At 35.5% G+C, this 6,322-nt stretch overlaps 1 long non-coding RNA gene across 3 annotated transcripts; it reads right to left on the bottom strand.

Moving 5' to 3' along the window:
* Nucleotides 1–3,611: 3,611 nt before the first annotated feature.
* On the bottom strand, nt 3,612–6,081 carry LOC126812384 (uncharacterized). Of its 3 annotated transcripts, none has more exons than XR_007675908.2 (3): nt 6,027–6,081; nt 5,337–5,531; nt 3,612–4,396 (listed from the first exon to the last, which is right to left on the bottom strand). It is a non-coding gene; the product is annotated as an uncharacterized LOC126812384 (long non-coding RNA). The 3 variants fall into 3 exon arrangements; XR_007675906.2 differs by having other exon boundaries at nt 5,775–6,053; XR_007675907.2 differs by having other exon boundaries at nt 5,892–6,053.
* Between the last annotated feature and the right edge of the window lie 241 nt (nt 6,082–6,322).

Genomic DNA, 6,322 nt, shown 5'->3' with positions numbered 1-6,322 from the left:
TGTTGTCAATACTACTCTTTATTCGCGTAAACCTGGAGCTATATTATGATGCTTTATATATATAAACCCATGGAATGGATAATCGAAAAAAAAAAATTCACAACTGCATTTCATAATTGAAAACTTAGAGAGGATTTTTATATATAATCTGACTTTATAATAATAATTATTGCGTGTGATTTCGTTGTTTTAATTTGCATGTTTATATATGTGTGTAAATGTTTATAACTAATAATAATCAGTCAGAAATTCACCAAAGTCAATTGTTCAGAATTAGGGAATGTTTTCATACCATCGACCGTGGTTTCGTTTGGATCAATCATGGCACGGATTGTTGAGATCCAAGTGCCAGTGAAAGTATAGCATAGAGACCAACAACAACCAGCACTTATTGTTCGTTTTCTCGTATATTAAAATATTTTCTGGATCTTGCCATAGGTTTCCTAGTTTATCAGCCAATAATTGCATAGGTAATATCGCTCTTTGGCAGTTAGCGATATCCACTGCCGTATCTCCTGAGAGATATCGCTTCAACTTACTTTTGAAAAAATACTATGATTGATATCCAACATCGTTTTGTTTAAGAATAATATTCGATGATAAATGAAATGTCAAATCAAATCAAGTATATTAACAGCCCTCGAAACAAACATCGACTTATGTTGATATATTTGATGGGTGATTCTCCCTATATATCTAGTAGTTTAAATAGTTATACCTGTACATCACACCTGTCACTTATAGTCCTGTACTCTATAATAGTACATGTAGTAACTGTATTACAACCTTATTGTAAAATATCTCAAGACCCGAATTAACAAAATAAAGGCGTTTTCCAATGGTCTTTGTTTATTCATTCTTTAGGACTGGATATCCTCAGTGCTTACCACACAATCACTGAACTTAAGCGAATCTGTCGTGGACTTGCTATCAGATGAACCATAACTGTAACATTGTTATCAGTTGTAATCAATAAGAAAGGCAAAATCGAACAAAGGACATCTATTGCTGTTATGGCGATTTCAGAATTGATATGTGAAAAATCAATCTACATCTACTTTTATATCGTTGGATGAATTGCGCAATAACCAGAAATGTGATTTCTAACGGCACGCCCCTAATATGAAAGGGGAGTTGGGTGGCCGAATGGTCAGATCGTAAGGTCTGACATTGAGTCAAGTGATGTGGTTCCGATTCCCTGCTTGTACGTGACAAGGAGTACGATTGCCTGTCCAACCCCGTGGCCTTTCTCTGGGTCCTCCGGTTTCCTCCCACCACCAAAGATTCCTACGCGCAACGAATTATTGAAATAAAATTGAATCATATGTTAGTCGCAAAATGGCCTAGTTTGTATCGAGTTGAGGTTAAACCCCATTTCTTTCCCCATCTCTCCCCCTACTAGGGAGGTCATTAAATTATAGATCATATTTTATCAACTTAAGTAAGATTTTTTTTTTTTCACCATATGCAATTACATTATATTAGGCAGATTAAGATGTAATTCCAGTGGAATTCGGGTGGGTCCCATAACAAGATTAAATCACTGACTGGGACGAAGATATAAATCGATAAATCTTAAAATAATTTTAGGCGGTCACTTCAATCTTTGCTTGTTATAAATTTTTTACTGTAGATATATATATCTTTGTTTCAGATACGTATGCATATGGTACAAATTATCTTATAAAGAACTCTTTATAGACGAAAGCGATACGGTTTTGATTTGTCTTGGGGAAACAATTCTAGTTAAAAACAATTATTCTAGGGGAGTAGAATTACAGGAACTAGATAAAAACGCTGTGGAAAGTGGAGGCCATTATTTAATTTAGACATAAATACGTTTAGTTACTTGTCTTTACTTAGTACTATGTCGCAATATCACCATCGCCATCGGGCATAAGTGTCCGGGATTACCAGACCCACTGGGGTTCTTAATCACTTAAAACAGTAGACTCTGTCTGCTTTCTTATCCTCTTAGCAAGCTACATTAACGTACTTTTACATGAAGCTTTTCGATAGCCATAGTTTAAAAATATAGTTTAAGGTGTTATATGAAAAAATAAAATAACAAATTTGCACATAATGTCCATGTAAACGAAAGCACGGGTGCTAACCTCCACGTACAAAATTGGAATATTTGTTTAACGACTACAGTAGCCACGTGGACATAATCAGGAACAAGTCCGAAAAAAAACCAACCAAAACACACAAAGAAAGAAAAATTGCAGTTCTTGTTTTCAGTTTTTATAAAATCGAAAATTGGTATCTTTAAAAGGTGGGGTATGCCTATTAGGTTCATGTAAACACGCACGTCTATATCTACCGGTGAAATACGTTATTAAACAAATGACTATATATATATAAGTTTTTAAGTGTAGGAATTTGGCGCCTGAAGCTCTCACATTTCTTTATGTTTAAATGCGCTTTAGTATTCCCAAAGAGTTTATGCAAATATATAAATCATTTCAAAATCGAATTTCATTTTGAGGGAATCTATCAGCCTCACTGTTGGTTTGTTAAATCTTAAAGCGCTAACACGATGGCGAAGGTTTAAAGTCAGCGTACGTAATATGAAATTGAATGTCACTTAACGTGGTACAGATTGTGCATGCCTATAGTAAAAGAATACACATCACGTATTTTTGTATATCATTTTTTGAGCAGTGGTATACTCCTTTGTTTTGTTGGGTGGGGGTGGAGAGGAGTGGGGGTGGGGACATAACCCATGCACGGTAGATCATAAGTTCTGTCATTGACTTATGTGGCATGGTTTCGATCCCCGCTTGTACTGTTAGAGAGAGGGGTTGCCTGTTCAATCTCGTGGGTTTTCGCCGGGTCTTCCGGTTTACCCCCACTGCTAAAGACCTTTACGCAAAAGCGGATTGTTGGACTAAATTTGAACTATATGGTAGTCCAGTAGTGACCTATATATAGTATGTGTCGAGTGTTTGCCTTTGGATATACAGGGTTGCCTATAGTTAGCGAGCGACAAATTGAAAATCAGATGTTTCGGATGAACGCAAGAGTCTTTCATTGAGAATACTGATTTGTAAATTGCCGTTAACAGTTCAGAAATACAAATCTATGTCAATAGGAGACCACTCATTGCCTTTTTTCCTCTGTTATTATCAAATACGCATAGATTAACTATAGAGAGCTATTTAGATACTGGTGATAGTGAAAATCAGCGTAAATAACAAACTTTTACGATAATTACTAAAGAAATGAATAGATCATTTATCGAAAAGTACTAAAACTATATTAGCTTAGGTTCCTCAATCGATACATCACACACTGCAAGGGACAAATAAATTTGTACGGTGATTCTCGCCCTGATTGTCGTACGTGAATCACTGCTGCCAATTACTGGAACTAAATTGGAAGCAAAATGGTCAAGACTCAATAAACATACCCGAGATACGTTTCCAGGAATCGCAGAACGTGCCGAATTGTATTCTTAGCCAAACATAGGTCGCAAACACAATAAACAGATCGCAAACAGTAAAGATTAGCTAGAGCTCCCACGGTAGTTTATTTAGTTCATCTATTACAAAAATAGCCATTGAGCTAGAGAACAACTACTGTTTTTTTTATTGAGTAGTTTTGTAAAATTTAAACAAGTGCATTATTCGGTCTTAACTTTTAAATATTCAATTTTAGTATTTGTTTTAATCAATATAACAGAAGTGTACCAGTTTCTTCACCATGTCCGGTTCGGGATTTAACTTCTTAGCGAGAGCCCATGCCTTTGCTTCGCCCACATTCATTTTGTAAGGGGGATAATTAAAGGAGGCAAGTCGCTAACTCAGTATCATCCACAGTCTTCGACATATTGGTCAATTTAAATTCAACATTGTTGTTGTTATATCACCTTGAAAATATGGTGCTCTTGATATCCAATATTTAAGACAAAATGAAAATGTTAACTTGTCACACGAATCGAGGACCAAAATGCTTTCGTCGCCATTTGTAATGAAGGGGCGCTCGAAGAACGAGGCTAAACATATCCCACAGGAAAATACCAATGGCGTCATGGGAGAATACTAACGGCGTAGACTGGAATAACCAGACGCCAGAGACTGCCATTCAATTTGGACCTTTCGCGTATATCGCCGAACATAATTGATTAGAAATCACAGCAAAGCAGAAACAATTGAATGTAATTTAGTTTATATACATTCATATTACATTATAATAAGCGTTGCGAACCATTTAAATAAGTGCCCATTCCTAGTTGCCAAAGAACCGCGATTTAGCTCCTTCAGGGTATATCTGTCCTCCCCCACTCATTTGACCTAAATTAAGCAAAGTAACAAGAGTCTCTCTGATCGGTCCATTAACGACATTTGCACTTTATTCAGCTCTTGTCCTAGGTCTCTTTCTTCAAATACCAAACCTTAAAATAGAATAGTATTGTTTATTATCTAATATCATAAATTCAACATGAGATACCATTAGATTCCCAAGCACTTGCCTTAAATGATTGGAGCTAAAATGCTTTGCTGGTATTTGACAAACACTAATCAGTAGAGACGGTATATTGCTCAATTCACATTTTATGTCAAAACACGCACCATCAGTTGCTTTTAGTAGCAATGTCATGTACTTTATTATAGCGGTGTATTCTAGTTACCCTAATTGTAACTAAGAGCATAAAGTGATTTCGCCGTGCGTTAGAATAAGGATGTTTCCCCCACAATTTGAATGGCAGTCTCGGCGCATCCAACACAATTTTCGAATGACTATGAAGTAATGCTTCCATGGTTTTATGAGTTGTGGATTTTATCTCGATATAAATACAACCCCACAGATCAGATAGGAGTGGCCATGACATTACAAGAATTCGTGAATATACCTCGTCTTTGTTTTATTTGTTGATTTTATCTCGATATAATTACAGGAAACAACGCTACAATTTAGTTCATTTGTTTTATTTACAAAGAAATACATCGTATCGAATAATTAAACGCTAAATGCATCAGATTAAATTATTTTCATTAAATGTTTCGAAAACGTGAAGAAAGCTGTAGTTGAACCTTTTCAAAAGGAATATTTTATTATTCCACGCGTTTTTTTACAAAGAGGAAATGTGATAAACATGGTGATCTGAACTCTAAGTTAGGCACTACCCTATGGATTGTACACCTCAGCGAATCTGATTACGCATTAACACTAATTTGTTAGATTAAATTGTACATCACGCCATCTTCCCTCTTATCGAAGCTCGCAATTGATGGATACAATATCAAGAACAGTGTCAGGTTTAGCCCCAGGTGACGCAGGCATACAAAAGAAAGTAAAAAAAATAAAAAAATACGCTTAAAATACAAACGTACCAGGAAACTTTCAAAGTGATTCGATGCCAAGAAAAAGTTGATTCTGTTCTGTTACAATCAATAATTTGTTGCTTAAGAAATCTTTTATCTCCGATAATTTCATTCTTTCATTCATTCTGTAAGGCTAATTAAAGGAATAGGCGGTCTTGCTTGTCAATGATTGAAAAGGAGCAGTTCATCAGTAGAAATGTAAAGCTGAAAAAGTAATATTAGTAACAACTATCAGATTTATAACCAGGCGCCTTCCAAAGGTAAAATAATACCGGTAATTACTAAGCGTCAGTTAGCACTGTGTTTTATTAAAGTTCACTAACTTCAATAGATTAATAACATAAGTATAAAAGATACCCAAAAGAAAACGGAGGAAAAGTTATATTTGAAGAAAAATGATTTCCTGGTCGACATTTTTTTAATTCTCGCCATTTTAACAGGCACTACCTTTTGCTGGATTTTCGTTGGGTTGAACGATTTTTACCACAGATCGTCCAACATGTGGCAACGCCTTGCTCAACAGCACGAATGAGGTTCACTATGCAAATCTTGAAATACACAAACCCGATGTAGCATACTAGTAAAACCGTAACTATCAGTCATACATTTCAACACAACTAAACCTCTAACACTGTTATCCTTCCGTCCATAAAGCATGAATATTCCTGACATAGTTAATATACATTCTAAAATCCTTACAAAGTTCAACAACACTAGCCATGCAAAGAGGTGAGAAGAAAGGAGAGAAAGAATATATATAGAAAGAACCACACCATGGAATTAATGGTGTTCTGTTTTCAGATCCAAGCAAAGGGAGATAACACTTATTATTTTAGTACTACAAATAAAAGGAGGTAGTCCACAAATAAATTTTACAAATTGTAGTTCGTCTATTTATAGCAATCCCCCACCCTTCCTTTACATGGCCATTTGGCCTAGAATGGAAGAAGAGGGTTGAATCAACATTTTCTGCCCGATTTTGGTAAATATTCATG

Source organism: Patella vulgata, chromosome 2 (genome assembly GCF_932274485.2).
Source record: "Patella vulgata chromosome 2, xgPatVulg1.2, whole genome shotgun sequence".
In the NCBI taxonomy this organism is placed as follows: Eukaryota; Metazoa; Mollusca; class Gastropoda; family Patellidae; genus Patella; species Patella vulgata.
Note: the sequence above shows the minus strand (reverse complement) of the source record. Positions and strands in the feature narration are given on the sequence as shown.